The sequence below is a fragment of the Idiotropiscis lumnitzeri genome, chromosome 5, assembly GCF_059441095.1.
Source record: "Idiotropiscis lumnitzeri isolate Australia: NSW breed Sydney's pygmy pipehorse chromosome 5, RoL_Ilum_1.0, whole genome shotgun sequence".
Classification (NCBI taxonomy): domain Eukaryota; kingdom Metazoa; phylum Chordata; class Actinopteri; order Syngnathiformes; family Syngnathidae; genus Idiotropiscis; species Idiotropiscis lumnitzeri.
In genome coordinates, this window is record NC_142395.1 from 1,500,639 (window position 1) to 1,518,519 (window position 17,881).

The following is a 17,881-nucleotide window of genomic DNA, read 5'->3' on the forward strand; positions in this document are numbered from 1 at the left end:
GAGCATTACCAGATGCCAGGATAGCAGAGCGGTCTAAGGCGTTGCGTTCAGGTCGCAGTCTCCCCAGGAGGCGTGGGTTCGAATCCCGCCTCAAACAGTGCCCATCGAAAGTACCAAGCAAGAACAAAGCAACCACATTCGAGAGAGCATTACCAGGTGCCAGGATGGCAGAGCGGTCTAAGGCGTTGCGTTCAGGTCGCAGTCAGCCCAGGAGGCGTGGGTTCGAATCCTGCCTCAAACAGAGCCCATCGAAAGTACCAAGCAAGAACAAATCAAACACATTCAAGAGAGCATTACCAGGTGCCAGGATGGCAGAGCGGTCTAAGGCGTTGCGTTCAGGTCGCAGTCACCCCAGGAGGCGTGGGTTCGAATCCCACCTCCGACAGAGCCCATTAAAAGTACCGAGCAAGAACAAAGCAAACACATTCAAGAGAGCATTACCAGGTGCCAGGATGGCAGAGCGGTCTAAGGCGTTGCGTTCAGGTCGCAGTAACCCCAGGAGGCGTGGGTGCGAATCCCGCCTCAGACAGAGCCCATTAAAAGTACCGAGCAAGAACAAAGCAAACACAGTCAATAGAGCATTACCAGATGCCAGGATAGCAGAGCGGTCTAAGGCGTTGCGTTCAGGTCGCAGTCTCCCCAGGAGGCGTGGGTTCGAATCCCGCCTCAAACAGAGCCCATCGAAAGTACCAAGCAAGAACAAAGCAAACACAGTCAAGAGAGCATTACCAGCTGCCAGGATGGCAGAGCGGTCTAAGGCGTTGCGTTCAGGTCGCAGTCACCCCAGGAGGCGTGGGTTCGAATCCCGCCTCCGACAGTGCCCATTGAAAGTACGAAGCAAGAACAAAGCAAACACAGTCAAGAGAGCATTACCAGCTGCCAGGATGGCAGAGCGGTCTAAGGCGTTGCGTTCAGGTCGCAGTCACCCCAGGAGGCGTGGGTTCGAATCCCACCTCCGACAGAGCCCATTGAAAGTACCGAGCAAGAACAAAGCAAACACAGTCAAGAGAGCATTACCAGGTGCCAGGATGGCAGAGCGGTCTAAGGCGTTGCGTTCAGGTCGCAGTCACCCCAGGAGGCGTGGGTTCGAATCCCACCTCCGACAGAGCCCATTAAAAGTACCGAGCAAGAACAAAGCAAACACATTCAAGAGAGCATTACCAGGTGCCAGGATGGCAGAGCGGTCTAAGGCGTTGCGTTCAGGTCGCAGTAACCCCAGGAGGCGTGGGTGCGAATCCCGCCTCAGACAGAGCCCATTAAAAGTACCGAGCAAGAACAAAGCAAACACAGTCAATAGAGCATTACCAGATGCCAGGATAGCAGAGCGGTCTAAGGCGTTGCGTTCAGGTCGCAGTCTCCCCAGGAGGCGTGGGTTCGAATCCCGCCTCAAACAGAGCCCATCGAAAGTACCAAGCAATAACAAAGCAAACACAGTCAAGAGAGCATTACCAGTTGCCAGGATGGCAGAGCGGTCTAAGGCGTTGCGTTCAGGTCGCAGTCTCCCCAGGAGGCGTGGGTTCGAATCCCACCTCAGACAGAGCCCATCGAATGTACCAAGCAATAACAAAGCAAACACAGTCAAGAGAGCATTACCAGTTGCCAGGATGGCAGAGCGGTCTAAGGCGTTGCGTTCAGGTCGCAGTCTCCCCAGGAGGCGTGGGTTCGAATCCCACCTCAGACAGAGCCCATCGAAAGTACCAAGCAATAACAAAGCAAACACAGTCAAGAGAGCATTACCAGTTGCCAGGATGTCAGAGCGGTCTAAGGCGTTGCGTTCAGGTCGCAGTCTCCCCAGGAGGCGTGGGTTCGAATCCCACCTCCGACAGAGCCCATTAAAAGTACCGAGCAAGAACAAAGCAAACACATTCAAGAGAGCATTACCAGGTGCCAGGATGGCAGAGCGGTCTTAGGCGTTGCGTTCAGGTCGCAGTAACCCCAGGAGGCGTGGGTGCGAATCCCGCCTCAGACAGAGCCCATTAAAAGTACCGAGCAAGAACAAAGCAAACACAGTCAATAGAGCATTACCAGATGCCAGGATAGCAGAGCGGTCTAAGGCGTTGCGTTCAGGTCGCAGTCTCCCCAGGAGGCGTGGGTTCGAATCCCGCCTCAAACAGTGCCCATCGAAAGTACCAAGCAAGAACAAAGCAACCACATTCGAGAGAGCATTACCAGGTGCCAGGATGGCAGAGCGGTCTAAGGCGTTGCGTTCAGGTCGCAGTCAGCCCAGGAGGCGTGGGTTCGAATCCTGCCTCAAACAGAGCCCATCGAAAGTACCAAGCAAGAACAAATCAAACACATTCAAGAGAGCATTACCAGGTGCCAGGATGGCAGAGCGGTCTAATGCGTTGCGTTCAGGTCGCAGTCACCCCAGGAGGCGTGGGTTCGAATCCCACCTCCGACAGAGCCCATTAAAAGTACCGAGCAAGAACAAAGCAAACACATTCAAGAGAGCATTACCAGGTGCCAGGATGGCAGAGCGGTCTAAGGCGTTGCGTTCAGGTCGCAGTAACCCCAGGAGGCGTGGGTGCGAATCCCGCCTCAGACAGAGCCCATTAAAAGTACCGAGCAAGAACAAAGCAAACACAGTCAATAGAGCATTACCAGATGCCAGGATAGCAGAGCGGTCTAAGGCGTTGCGTTCAGGTCGCAGTCTCCCCAGGAGGCGTGGGTTCGAATCCCGCCTCAAACAGAGCCCATCGAAAGTACCAAGCAAGAACAAAGCAACCACATTCAAGAGAGCATTACCAGGTGCCAGGATGGCAGAGCGGTCTAAGGCGTTGCGTTCAGGTCGCAGTCAGCCCAGGAGGCGTGGGTTCGAATCCTGCCTCAAACAGAGCCCATCGAAAGTACCAAGCAAGAACAAATCAAACACATTCAAGAGAGCATTACCAGGTGCCAGGATGGCAGAGCGGTCTAAGGCGTTGCGTTCAGGTCGCAGTCACCCCAAGAGGCGTGGGTTCGAATCCCACCTCAGACAGAGCCCATCTAAAGTACCAAGCAATAACAAAGCAAACACAGTCAAGAGAGCATTACCAGTTGCCAGGATGGCAGAGCGGTCTAAGGCGTTGCGTTCAGGTCGCAGTCTCCCCAGGAGGCGTGGGTTCGAATCCCACCTCAGACAGAGCCCATCGAATGTACCAAGCAATAACAAAGCAAACACAGTCAAGAGAGCATTACCAGTTGCCAGGATGGCAGAGCGGTCTAAGGCGTTGCGTTCAGGTCGCAGTCTCCCCAGGAGGCGTGGGTTCGAATCCCACCTCAGACAGAGCCCATCGAAAGTACCAAGCAATAACAAAGCAAACACAGTCAAGAGAGCATTACCAGTTGCCAGGATGTCAGAGCGGTCTAAGGCGTTGCGTTCAGGTCGCAGTCTCCCCAGGAGGCGTGGGTTCGAATCCCACCTCAGACAGAGCCCATCGAATGTACCAAGCAATAACAAAGCAAACACAGTCAAGAGAGCATTACCAGTTGCCAGGATGGCAGAGCGGTCTAAGGCGTTGCGTTCAGGTCGCAGTCACCCAAGGAGGCGTGGGTTCGAATCCCACCTCCGACAGAGCCCATTAAAAGTACCGAGCAAGAACAAAGCAAACACATTCAAGAGAGCATTACCAGGTGCCAGGATGGCAGAGCGGTCTAAGGCGTTGCGTTCAGGTCGCAGTAACCCCAGGAGGCGTGGGTGCGAATCCCGCCTCAGACAGAGCCCATTAAAAGTACCGAGCAAGAACAAAGCAAACACAGTCAATAGAGCATTACCAGATGCCAGGATAGCAGAGCGGTCTAAGGCGTTGCATTCAGGTCGCAGTCACCCCAGGAGGCGTGGGTTCGAATCCCACCTCCGACAGAGCCCATTAAAAGTACCGAGCAAGAACAAAGCAAACACATTCAAGAGAGCATTACCAGGTGCCAGGATGGCAGAGCGGTCTAAGGCGTTGCGTTCAGGTCGCAGTAACCCCAGGAGGCGTGGGTGCGAATCCCGCCTCAAACAGAGCCCATCGAAAGTACCAAGCAAGAACAAAGCAACCACATTCGAGAGAGCATTACCAGATGCCAGGATAGCAGAGCGGTCTAAGGCGTTGCGTTCAGGTCGCAGTCAGCCCATGAGGTGTGGGTTCGAATCCTGCCTCAAACAGAGCCCATCGAAAGTACCAAGCAAGAACAAATCAAACACATTCAAGAGAGCATTACCAGGTGCCAGGATGGCAGAGCGGTCTAAGGCGTTGCGTTCAGGTCGCAGTCAACCCCAGGAGGCGTGGTTTCGAATCTCACCTCAGACAGAGCCCATTGAAAGTACCAAGCAAAAACAAAGCAAACACAGTCAAGAGAGCATTACCAGCTGCCAGGATGGCAGACCGGTCTAAGGCGTTGCGTTCAGGTCGCAGTCTCCCCAGGAGGCGTGGGTTCGAATCCCGCCTCAGACAGAGCCCATTGAAAGTACCAAGCAAGAACAAAGCAAACACAGTCAAGAGAGCATTACCAGCTGCCAGGATGGCAGAGCGGTCTAAGGCGTTGCGTTCAGGTCGCAGTCACCCCAGGAGGCGTGGGTTCGAATCCCGCCTCCGACAGTGCCCATTGAAAGTACCGAGCAAGAACAAAGCAAACACAGTCAAGAGAGCATTACCAGGTGCCAGGATGGCAGAGCGGTCTAAGGCGTTGCGTTCAGGTCGCAGTCACCCCAGGAGGCGTGGGTTCGAATCCCACCTCCGACAAAGCCCATTAAAAGTACCGAGCAAGAACAAAGCAAACACATTCAAGAGAGCATTACCAGGTGCCAGGATGGCAGAGCGGTCTAAGGCGTTGCGTTCAGGTCGCAGTAACCCCAGGAGGCGTGGGTGCGAATCCCGCCTCAGACAGAGCCCATTAAAAGTACCGAGCAAGAACAAAGCAAACACAGTCAATAGAGCATTACCAGATGCCAGGATAGCAGAGCGGTCTAAGGCGTTGCGTTCAGGTCGCAGTCTCCCCAGGAGGCGTGGGTTCGAATCCCGCCTCAAACAGAGCCCATCGAAAGTACCAAGCAAGAACAAAGCAACCACATTCAAGAGAGCATTACCAGGTGCCAGGATGGCAGAGCGGTCTAAGGCGTTGCGTTCAGGTCGCAGTCAGCCCAGGATGCGTGGGTTCGAATCCTGCCTCAAACAGAGCCCATCGAAAGTACCAAGCAAGAACAAATCAAACACATTCAAGAGAGCATTACCAGTTGCCAGGATGGCAGAGCGGTCTAAGGCGTTGCGTTCAGGTCGCAGTCTCCCCAGGAGGCGTGGGTTCGAATCCCACCTCAGACAGAGCCCATCGAATGTACCAAGCAATAACAAAGCAAACACAGTCAAGAGAGCATTACCAGTTGCCAGGATGGCAGAGCGGTCTAAGGCGTTGCGTTCAGGTCGCAGTCTCCCCAGGAGGCGTGGGTTCGAATCCCACCTCAGACAGAGCCCATCGAAAGTACCAAGCAATAACAAAGCAAACACAGTCAAGAGAGCATTATCAGTTGCCAGGATGTCAGAGCGGTCTAAGGCGTTGCGTTCAGGTCGCAGTCTCCCCAGGAGGCGTGGGTTCGAATCCCGCCTCAGACATAGCCCATTGAAAGTACCAGGCAAGAACAAAGCAAACACAGTCAAGAGAGCATTACCAGTTGCCAGGATGGCAGAGCGGTCTAAGGCGTTGCGTTCAGGTCGCAGTCACCCAAGGAGGCGTGGGTTCGAATCCCACCTCCGACAGAGCCCATTAAAAGTACCGAGCAAGAACAAAGCAAACACATTCAAGAGAGCATTACCAGGTGCCAGGATGGCAGAGCGGTCTTAGGCGTTGCGTTCAGGTCGCAGTAACCCCAGGAGGCGTGGGTGCGAATCCCGCCTCAGACAGAGCCCATTAAAAGTACCGAGCAAGAACAGAGCAAACACAGTCAATAGAGCATTACCAGATGCCAGGATGGCAGAGCGGTCTAAGGCGTTGCGTTCAGGTCGCAGTCTCCCCAGGAGGCGTGGGTTCGAATCCCACCTCAGACAGAGCCCATCGAAATTACCAAGCAATAACAAAGCAAACACAGTCAAGAGAGCATTACCAGTTGCCAGGATGTCAGAGCGGTCTAAGGCGTTGCGTTCAGGTCGCAGTCTTCCCAGGAGGCGTGGGTTCGAATCCCGCCTCAGACATAGCCCATTGAAAGTACCAGGCAAGAACAAAGCAAACACAGTCAAGAGAGCATTACCAGTTGCCAGGATGGCAGAGCGGTCTAAGGCGTTGCGTTCAGGTCGCAGTCACCCAAGGAGGCGTGGGTTCGAATCCCACCTCCGACAGAGCCCATTAAAAGTACCGAGCAAGAACAAAGCAAACACATTCAAGAGAGCATTACCAGGTGCCAGGATGGCAGAGCGGTCTAAGGCGTTGCGTTCAGGTCGCAGTAACCCCAGGAGGCGTGGGTGCGAATCCCGCCTCAGACAGAGCCCATTAAAAGTACCGAGCAAGAACAAAGCAAACACAGTCAATAGAGCATTACCAGATGCCAGGATAGCAGAGCGGTCTAAGGCGTTGCGTTCAGGTCGCAGTCTCCCCAGGAGGCGTGGGTTCGAATCCCGCCTCAAACAGAGCCCATCGAAAGTACCAAGCAAGAACAAAGCAACCACATTCAAGAGAGCATTACCAGGTGCCAGGATGGCAGAGCGGTCTAAGGCGTTGCGTTCAGGTCGCAGTCAGCCCAGGAGGCGTGGGTTCGAATCCTGCCTCAAACAGAGCCCATCGAAAGTACCAAGCAAGAACAAATCAAACACATTCAAGAGAGCATTACCAGGTGCCAGGATGGCAGAGCGGTCTAAGGCGTTGCGTTCAGGTCGCAGTCACCCCAGGAGGCGTGAGTTCGAATCCCACCTCAGACAGAGCCCATCTAAAGTACCAAGCAATAACAAAGCAAACACAGTCAAGAGAGCATTACCAGTTGCCAGGATGGCAGAGCGGTCTAAGGCGTTGCGTTCAGGTCGCAGTCTCCCCAGGAGGCGTGGGTTCGAATCCCACCTCAGACAGAGCCCATCGAATGTACCAAGCAATAACAAAGCAAACACAGTCAAGAGAGCATTACCAGTTGCCAGGATGGCAGAGCGGTCTAAGGCGTTGCGTTCAGGTCGCAGTCTCCCCAGGAGGCGTGGGTTCGAATCCCACCTCAGACAGAGCCCATCGAAAGTACCAAGCAATAACAAAGCAAACACAGTCAAGAGAGCATTACCAGTTGCCAGGATGTCAGAGCGGTCTAAGGCGTTGCGTTCAGGTCGCAGTCTCCCCAGGAGGCGTGGGTTCGAATCCCGCCTCAGACATAGCCCATTGAAAGTACCAGGCAAGAACAAAGCAAACACAGTCAAGAGAGCATTACCAGTTGCCAGGATGGCAGAGCGGTCTAAGGCGTTGCGTTCAGGTCGCAGTCACCCAAGGAGGCGTGGGTTCGAATCCCACCTCCGACAGAGCCCATTAAAAGTACCGAGCAAGAACAAAGCAAACACATTCAAGAGAGCATTACCAGGTGCCAGGATGGCAGAGCGGTCTAAGGCGTTGCGTTCAGGTCGCAGTAACCCCAGGAGGCGTGGGTGCGAATCCCGCCTCAGACAGAGCCCATTAAAAGTACCGAGCAAGAACAAAGCAAACACAGTCAATAGAGCATTACCAGATGCCAGGATAGCAGAGCGGTCTAAGGCGTTGCGTTCAGGTCGCAGTCTCCCCAGGAGGCGTGGGTTCGAATCCCGCCTCAAACAGTGCCCATCGAAAGTACCAAGCAAGAACAAAGCAACCACATTCGAGAGAGCATTACCAGGTGCCAGGATGGCAGAGCGGTCTAAGGCGTTGCGTTCAGGTCGCAGTCAGCCCAGGAGGCGTGGGTTCGAATCCTGCCTCAAACAGAGCCCATCGAAAGTACCAAGCAAGAACAAATCAAACACATTCAAGAGAGCATTACCAGGTGCCAGGATGGCAGAGCGGTCTAAGGCGTTGCGTTCAGGTCGCAGTCACCCAAGGAGGCGTGGGTTCGAATCCCACCTCCGACAGAGCCCATTAAAAGTACCGAGCAAGAACAAAGCAAACACATTCAAGAGAGCATTACCAGGTGCCAGGATGGCAGAGCGGTCTAAGGCGTTGCGTTCAGGTCGCAGTCAGCCCAGGAGTCGTGGGTTCGAATCCTGCCTCAAACAGAGCCCATCGAAAGTACCAAGCAAGAACAAATCAAACACATTCAAGAGAGCATTACCAGGTGCCAGGATGGCAGAGCGGTCTAAGGCGTTGCGTTCAGGTCGCAGTCACCCCAAGAGGCGTGGGTTCGAATCCCACCTCAGACAGAGCCCATCTAAAGTACCAAGCAATAACAAAGCAAACACAGTCAAGAGAGCATTACCAGTTGCCAGGATGGCAGAGCGGTCTAAGGCGTTGCGTTCAGGTCGCAGTCTCCCCAGGAGGCGTGGGTTCGAATCCCACCTCAGACAGAGCCCATCGAATGTACCAAGCAATAACAAAGCAAACACAGTCAAGAGAGCATTACCAGTTGCCAGGATGGCAGAGCGGTCTAAGGCGTTGCGTTCAGGTCGCAGTCTCCCCAGGAGGCGTGGGTTCGAATCCCACCTCAGACAGAGCCCATCGAAAGTACCAAGCAATAACAAAGCAAACACAGTCAAGAGAGCATTACCAGTTGCCAGGATGTCAGAGCGGTCTAAGGCGTTGCGTTCAGGTCGCAGTCTCCCCAGGAGGCGTGGGTTCGAATCCCGCCTCAGACATAGCCCATTGAAAGTTCCAGGCAAGAACAAAGCAAACACAGTCAAGAGAGCATTACCAGTTGCCAGGATGGCAGAGCGGTCTAAGGCGTTGCGTTCAGGTCGCAGTCACCCAAGGAGGCGTGGGTTCGAATCCCACCTCCGACAGAGCCCATTAAAAGTACCGAGAAAGAACAAAGCAAACACATTCAAGAGAGCATTACCAGGTGCCAGGATGGCAGAGCGGTCTAAGGCGTTGCGTTCAGGTCGCAGTAACCCCAGGAGGCGTGGGTGCGAATCCCGCCTCAGACAGAGCCCATTAAAAGTACCGAGCAAGAACAAAGCAAACACAGTCAATAGAGCATTACCAGATGCCAGGATAGCAGAGCGGTCTAAGGCGTTGCGTTCAGGTCGCAGTCACCCCAGGAGGCGTGAGTTCGAATCCCACCTCAGACATAGCCCATTGAAAGTACCAGGCAAGAACAAAGCAAACACAGTCAAGAGAGCATTACCAGTTGCCAGGATGGCAGAGCGGTCTAAGGCGTTGCATTCAGGTCGCAGTCACCCCAGGAGGCGTGGGTTCGAATCCCACCTCCGACAGAGCCCATTAAAAGTACCGAGCAAGAACAAAGCAAACACATTCAAGAGAGCATTACCAGGTGCCAGGATGGCAGAGCGGTCTAAGGCGTTGCGTTCAGGTCGCAGTAACACCAGGAGGCGTGGGTGCGAATCCCGCCTCAAACAGAGCCCATCGAAAGTACCAAGCAAGAACAAAGCAACCACATTCGAGAGAGCATTACCAGATGCCAGGAGAGCAGAGCGGTCTAAGGCGTTGCGTTCAGGTCGCAGTCAGCCCATGAGGCGTGGGTTCGAATCCTGCCTCAAACAGAGCCCATCGAAAGTACCAAGCAAGAACAAATCAAACACATTCAAGAGAGCATTACCAGATGCCAGGATAGCAGAGCGGTCTAAGGCGTTGCGTTCAGGTCGCAGTCTCCCCAGGAGGCGTGGGTTCGAATCCCGCCTCAAACAGTGCCCATCGAAAGTACCAAGCAAGAACAAAGCAACCACATTCGAGAGAGCATTACCAGGTGCCAGGATGGCAGAGCGGTCTAAGGCGTTGCGTTCAGGTCGCAGTCAGCCCAGGAGGCGTGGGTTCGAATCCTGCCTCAAACAGAGCCCATCGAAAGTACCAAGCAAGAACAAATCAAACACATTCAAGAGAGCATTACCAGGTGCCAGGATGGCAGAGCGGTCTAATGCGTTGCGTTCAGGTCGCAGTCACCCCAGGAGGCGTGGGTTCGAATCCCACCTCCGACAGAGCCCATTAAAAGTACCGAGCAAGAACAAAGCAAACACATTCAAGAGAGCATTACCAGGTGCCAGGATGGCAGAGCGGTCTAAGGCGTTGCGTTCAGGTCGCAGTAACCCCAGGAGGCGTGGGTGCGAATCCCGCCTCAGACAGAGCCCATTAAAAGTACCGAGCAAGAACAAAGCAAACACAGTCAATAGAGCATTACCAGATGCCAGGATAGCAGAGCGGTCTAAGGCGTTGCGTTCAGGTCGCAGTCTCCCCAGGAGGCGTGGGTTCGAATCCCGCCTCAAACAGAGCCCATCGAAAGTACCAAGCAAGAACAAAGCAACCACATTCAAGAGAGCATTACCAGGTGCCAGGATGGCAGAGCGGTCTAAGGCGTTGCGTTCAGGTCGCAGTCAGCCCAGGAGGCGTGGGTTCGAATCCTGCCTCAAACAGAGCCCATCGAAAGTACCAAGCAAGAACAAATCAAACACATTCAAGAGAGCATTACCAGGTGCCAGGATGGCAGAGCGGTCTAAGGCGTTGCGTTCAGGTCGCAGTCACCCCAAGAGGCGTGGGTTCGAATCCCACCTCAGACAGAGCCCATCTAAAGTACCAAGCAATAACAAAGCAAACACAGTCAAGAGAGCATTACCAGTTGCCAGGATGGCAGAGCGGTCTAAGGCGTTGCGTTCAGGTCGCAGTCTCCCCAGGAGGCGTGGGTTCGAATCCCACCTCAGACAGAGCCCATCGAATGTACCAAGCAATAACAAAGCAAACACAGTCAAGAGAGCATTACCAGTTGCCAGGATGGCAGAGCGGTCTAAGGCGTTGCGTTCAGGTCGCAGTCTCCCCAGGAGGCGTGGGTTCGAATCCCACCTCAGACAGAGCCCATCGAAAGTACCAAGCAATAACAAAGCAAACACAGTCAAGAGAGCATTACCAGTTGCCAGGATGTCAGAGCGGTCTAAGGCGTTGCGTTCAGGTCGCAGTCTCCCCAGGAGGCGTGGGTTCGAATCCCACCTCAGACAGAGCCCATCGAATGTACCAAGCAATAACAAAGCAAACACAGTCAAGAGAGCATTACCAGTTGCCAGGATGGCAGAGCGGTCTAAGGCGTTGCGTTCAGGTCGCAGTCACCCAAGGAGGCGTGGGTTCGAATCCCACCTCCGACAGAGCCCATTAAAAGTACCGAGCAAGAACAAAGCAAACACATTCAAGAGAGCATTACCAGGTGCCAGGATGGCAGAGCGGTCTAAGGCGTTGCGTTCAGGTCGCAGTAACCCCAGGAGGCGTGGGTGCGAATCCCGCCTCAGACAGAGCCCATTAAAAGTACCGAGCAAGAACAAAGCAAACACAGTCAATAGAGCATTACCAGATGCCAGGATAGCAGAGCGGTCTAAGGCGTTGCATTCAGGTCGCAGTCACCCCAGGAGGCGTGGGTTCGAATCCCACCTCCGACAGAGCCCATTAAAAGTACCGAGCAAGAACAAAGCAAACACATTCAAGAGAGCATTACCAGGTGCCAGGATGGCAGAGCGGTCTAAGGCGTTGCGTTCAGGTCGCAGTAACCCCAGGAGGCGTGGGTGCGAATCCCGCCTCAAACAGAGCCCATCGAAAGTACCAAGCAAGAACAAAGCAACCACATTCGAGAGAGCATTACCAGATGCCAGGATAGCAGAGCGGTCTAAGGCGTTGCGTTCAGGTCGCAGTCAGCCCATGAGGTGTGGGTTCGAATCCTGCCTCAAACAGAGCCCATCGAAAGTACCAAGCAAGAACAAATCAAACACATTCAAGAGAGCATTACCAGGTGCCAGGATGGCAGAGCGGTCTAAGGCGTTGCGTTCAGGTCGCAGTCAACCCCAGGAGGCGTGGTTTCGAATCTCACCTCAGACAGAGCCCATTGAAAGTACCAAGCAAAAACAAAGCAAACACAGTCAAGAGAGCATTACCAGCTGCCAGGATGGCAGACCGGTCTAAGGCGTTGCGTTCAGGTCGCAGTCTCCCCAGGAGGCGTGGGTTCGAATCCCGCCTCAGACAGAGCCCATTGAAAGTACCAAGCAAGAACAAAGCAAACACAGTCAAGAGAGCATTACCAGCTGCCAGGATGGCAGAGCGGTCTAAGGCGTTGCGTTCAGGTCGCAGTCACCCCAGGAGGCGTGGGTTCGAATCCCGCCTCCGACAGTGCCCATTGAAAGTACCGAGCAAGAACAAAGCAAACACAGTCAAGAGAGCATTACCAGGTGCCAGGATGGCAGAGCGGTCTAAGGCGTTGCGTTCAGGTCGCAGTCACCCCAGGAGGCGTGGGTTCGAATCCCACCTCCGACAAAGCCCATTAAAAGTACCGAGCAAGAACAAAGCAAACACATTCAAGAGAGCATTACCAGGTGCCAGGATGGCAGAGCGGTCTAAGGCGTTGCGTTCAGGTCGCAGTAACCCCAGGAGGCGTGGGTGCGAATCCCGCCTCAGACAGAGCCCATTAAAAGTACCGAGCAAGAACAAAGCAAACACAGTCAATAGAGCATTACCAGATGCCAGGATAGCAGAGCGGTCTAAGGCGTTGCGTTCAGGTCGCAGTCTCCCCAGGAGGCGTGGGTTCGAATCCCGCCTCAAACAGAGCCCATCGAAAGTACCAAGCAAGAACAAAGCAACCACATTCAAGAGAGCATTACCAGGTGCCAGGATGGCAGAGCGGTCTAAGGCGTTGCGTTCAGGTCGCAGTCAGCCCAGGATGCGTGGGTTCGAATCCTGCCTCAAACAGAGCCCATCGAAAGTACCAAGCAAGAACAAATCAAACACATTCAAGAGAGCATTACCAGTTGCCAGGATGGCAGAGCGGTCTAAGGCGTTGCGTTCAGGTCGCAGTCTCCCCAGGAGGCGTGGGTTCGAATCCCACCTCAGACAGAGCCCATCGAATGTACCAAGCAATAACAAAGCAAACACAGTCAAGAGAGCATTACCAGTTGCCAGGATGGCAGAGCGGTCTAAGGCGTTGCGTTCAGGTCGCAGTCTCCCCAGGAGGCGTGGGTTCGAATCCCACCTCAGACAGAGCCCATCGAAAGTACCAAGCAATAACAAAGCAAACACAGTCAAGAGAGCATTATCAGTTGCCAGGATGTCAGAGCGGTCTAAGGCGTTGCGTTCAGGTCGCAGTCTCCCCAGGAGGCGTGGGTTCGAATCCCGCCTCAGACATAGCCCATTGAAAGTACCAGGCAAGAACAAAGCAAACACAGTCAAGAGAGCATTACCAGTTGCCAGGATGGCAGAGCGGTCTAAGGCGTTGCGTTCAGGTCGCAGTCACCCAAGGAGGCGTGGGTTCGAATCCCACCTCCGACAGAGCCCATTAAAAGTACCGAGCAAGAACAAAGCAAACACATTCAAGAGAGCATTACCAGGTGCCAGGATGGCAGAGCGGTCTTAGGCGTTGCGTTCAGGTCGCAGTAACCCCAGGAGGCGTGGGTGCGAATCCCGCCTCAGACAGAGCCCATTAAAAGTACCGAGCAAGAACAGAGCAAACACAGTCAATAGAGCATTACCAGATGCCAGGATGGCAGAGCGGTCTAAGGCGTTGCGTTCAGGTCGCAGTCTCCCCAGGAGGCGTGGGTTCGAATCCCACCTCAGACAGAGCCCATCGAAATTACCAAGCAATAACAAAGCAAACACAGTCAAGAGAGCATTACCAGTTGCCAGGATGTCAGAGCGGTCTAAGGCGTTGCGTTCAGGTCGCAGTCTTCCCAGGAGGCGTGGGTTCGAATCCCGCCTCAGACATAGCCCATTGAAAGTACCAGGCAAGAACAAAGCAAACACAGTCAAGAGAGCATTACCAGTTGCCAGGATGGCAGAGCGGTCTAAGGCGTTGCGTTCAGGTCGCAGTCACCCAAGGAGGCGTGGGTTCGAATCCCACCTCCGACAGAGCCCATTAAAAGTACCGAGCAAGAACAAAGCAAACACATTCAAGAGAGCATTACCAGGTGCCAGGATGGCAGAGCGGTCTAAGGCGTTGCGTTCAGGTCGCAGTAACCCCAGGAGGCGTGGGTGCGAATCCCGCCTCAGACAGAGCCCATTAAAAGTACCGAGCAAGAACAAAGCAAACACAGTCAATAGAGCATTACCAGATGCCAGGATAGCAGAGCGGTCTAAGGCGTTGCGTTCAGGTCGCAGTCTCCCCAGGAGGCGTGGGTTCGAATCCCGCCTCAAACAGAGCCCATCGAAAGTACCAAGCAAGAACAAAGCAACCACATTCAAGAGAGCATTACCAGGTGCCAGGATGGCAGAGCGGTCTAAGGCGTTGCGTTCAGGTCGCAGTCAGCCCAGGAGGCGTGGGTTCGAATCCTGCCTCAAACAGAGCCCATCGAAAGTACCAAGCAAGAACAAATCAAACACATTCAAGAGAGCATTACCAGGTGCCAGGATGGCAGAGCGGTCTAAGGCGTTGCGTTCAGGTCGCAGTCACCCCAGGAGGCGTGAGTTCGAATCCCACCTCAGACAGAGCCCATCTAAAGTACCAAGCAATAACAAAGCAAACACAGTCAAGAGAGCATTACCAGTTGCCAGGATGGCAGAGCGGTCTAAGGCGTTGCGTTCAGGTCGCAGTCTCCCCAGGAGGCGTGGGTTCGAATCCCACCTCAGACAGAGCCCATCGAATGTACCAAGCAATAACAAAGCAAACACAGTCAAGAGAGCATTACCAGTTGCCAGGATGGCAGAGCGGTCTAAGGCGTTGCGTTCAGGTCGCAGTCTCCCCAGGAGGCGTGGGTTCGAATCCCACCTCAGACAGAGCCCATCGAAAGTACCAAGCAATAACAAAGCAAACACAGTCAAGAGAGCATTACCAGTTGCCAGGATGTCAGAGCGGTCTAAGGCGTTGCGTTCAGGTCGCAGTCTCCCCAGGAGGCGTGGGTTCGAATCCCGCCTCAGACATAGCCCATTGAAAGTACCAGGCAAGAACAAAGCAAACACAGTCAAGAGAGCATTACCAGTTGCCAGGATGGCAGAGCGGTCTAAGGCGTTGCGTTCAGGTCGCAGTCACCCAAGGAGGCGTGGGTTCGAATCCCACCTCCGACAGAGCCCATTAAAAGTACCGAGCAAGAACAAAGCAAACACATTCAAGAGAGCATTACCAGGTGCCAGGATGGCAGAGCGGTCTAAGGCGTTGCGTTCAGGTCGCAGTAACCCCAGGAGGCGTGGGTGCGAATCCCGCCTCAGACAGAGCCCATTAAAAGTACCGAGCAAGAACAAAGCAAACACAGTCAATAGAGCATTACCAGATGCCAGGATAGCAGAGCGGTCTAAGGCGTTGCGTTCAGGTCGCAGTCTCCCCAGGAGGCGTGGGTTCGAATCCCGCCTCAAACAGTGCCCATCGAAAGTACCAAGCAAGAACAAAGCAACCACATTCGAGAGAGCATTACCAGGTGCCAGGATGGCAGAGCGGTCTAAGGCGTTGCGTTCAGGTCGCAGTCAGCCCAGGAGGCGTGGGTTCGAATCCTGCCTCAAACAGAGCCCATCGAAAGTACCAAGCAAGAACAAATCAAACACATTCAAGAGAGCATTACCAGGTGCCAGGATGGCAGAGCGGTCTAAGGCGTTGCGTTCAGGTCGCAGTCACCCAAGGAGGCGTGGGTTCGAATCCCACCTCCGACAGAGCCCATTAAAAGTACCGAGCAAGAACAAAGCAAACACATTCAAGAGAGCATTACCAGGTGCCAGGATGGCAGAGCGGTCTAAGGCGTTGCGTTCAGGTCGCAGTCAGCCCAGGAGTCGTGGGTTCGAATCCTGCCTCAAACAGAGCCCATCGAAAGTACCAAGCAAGAACAAATCAAACACATTCAAGAGAGCATTACCAGGTGCCAGGATGGCAGAGCGGTCTAAGGCGTTGCGTTCAGGTCGCAGTCACCCCAAGAGGCGTGGGTTCGAATCCCACCTCAGACAGAGCCCATCTAAAGTACCAAGCAATAACAAAGCAAACACAGTCAAGAGAGCATTACCAGTTGCCAGGATGGCAGAGCGGTCTAAGGCGTTGCGTTCAGGTCGCAGTCTCCCCAGGAGGCGTGGGTTCGAATCCCACCTCAGACAGAGCCCATCGAATGTACCAAGCAATAACAAAGCAAACACAGTCAAGAGAGCATTACCAGTTGCCAGGATGGCAGAGCGGTCTAAGGCGTTGCGTTCAGGTCGCAGTCTCCCCAGGAGGCGTGGGTTCGAATCCCACCTCAGACAGAGCCCATCGAAAGTACCAAGCAATAACAAAGCAAACACAGTCAAGAGAGCATTACCAGTTGCCAGGATGTCAGAGCGGTCTAAGGCGTTGCGTTCAGGTCGCAGTCTCCCCAGGAGGCGTGGGTTCGAATCCCGCCTCAGACATAGCCCATTGAAAGTTCCAGGCAAGAACAAAGCAAACACAGTCAAGAGAGCATTACCAGTTGCCAGGATGGCAGAGCGGTCTAAGGCGTTGCGTTCAGGTCGCAGTCACCCAAGGAGGCGTGGGTTCGAATCCCACCTCCGACAGAGCCCATTAAAAGTACCGAGAAAGAACAAAGCAAACACATTCAAGAGAGCATTACCAGGTGCCAGGATGGCAGAGCGGTCTAAGGCGTTGCGTTCAGGTCGCAGTAACCCCAGGAGGCGTGGGTGCGAATCCCGCCTCAGACAGAGCCCATTAAAAGTACCGAGCAAGAACAAAGCAAACACAGTCAATAGAGCATTACCAGATGCCAGGATAGCAGAGCGGTCTAAGGCGTTGCGTTCAGGTCGCAGTCACCCCAGGAGGCGTGAGTTCGAATCCCACCTCAGACATAGCCCATTGAAAGTACCAGGCAAGAACAAAGCAAACACAGTCAAGAGAGCATTACCAGTTGCCAGGATGGCAGAGCGGTCTAAGGCGTTGCATTCAGGTCGCAGTCACCCCAGGAGGCGTGGGTTCGAATCCCACCTCCGACAGAGCCCATTAAAAGTACCGAGCAAGAACAAAGCAAACACATTCAAGAGAGCATTACCAGGTGCCAGGATGGCAGAGCGGTCTAAGGCGTTGCGTTCAGGTCGCAGTAACACCAGGAGGCGTGGGTGCGAATCCCGCCTCAAACAGAGCCCATCGAAAGTACCAAGCAAGAACAAAGCAACCACATTCGAGAGAGCATTACCAGATGCCAGGATAGCAGAGCGGTCTAAGGCGTTGCGTTCAGGTCGCAGTCAGCCCATGAGGCGTGGGTTCGAATCCTGCCTCAAACAGAGCCCATCGAAAGTACCAAGCAAGAACAAATCAAACACATTCAAGAGAGCATTACCAGGTGCCAGGATGGCAGAGCGGTCTAAGGCGTTGCGTTCAGGTCGCAGTCAACCCAAGGAGGCGTGGTTTCGAATCCCACCTCAGACAGAGCCCATTGAAAGTACCAAGCAAAAACAAAGCAAACACAGTCAAGAGAGCATTACCAGTTGCCAGGATGGCAGAGCGGTCTAAGGCGTTGCGTTCAGGTCGCAGTAACCCCAGGAGGCGTGGGTTCGAATCCCGCCTCAGACAGAGCCCATTTAAAGTACCAAGCAAGATCAAAGCAAACACAGTCAAGAGAGCATTACCAGCTGCCAGGATGGCAGACCGGTCTAAGGCGTTGCGTTCAGGTCGCAGTCTCCCCAGGAGGCGTGGGTTCGAATCCCGCCTCAGACAGAGCCCATTGAAAGTACCAAGCAAGAACAAAGCAAACACAGTCAAGAGAGCATTACCAGCTGCCAGGATGGCAGAGCGGTCTAAGGCGTTGCGTTCAGGTCGCAGTCACCCCAGGAGGCGTGGGTTCGAATCCCGCCTCCGACAGTGCCCATTGAAAGTACGAAGCAAGAACAAAGCAAACACAGTCAAGAGAGCATTACCAGCTGCCAGGAT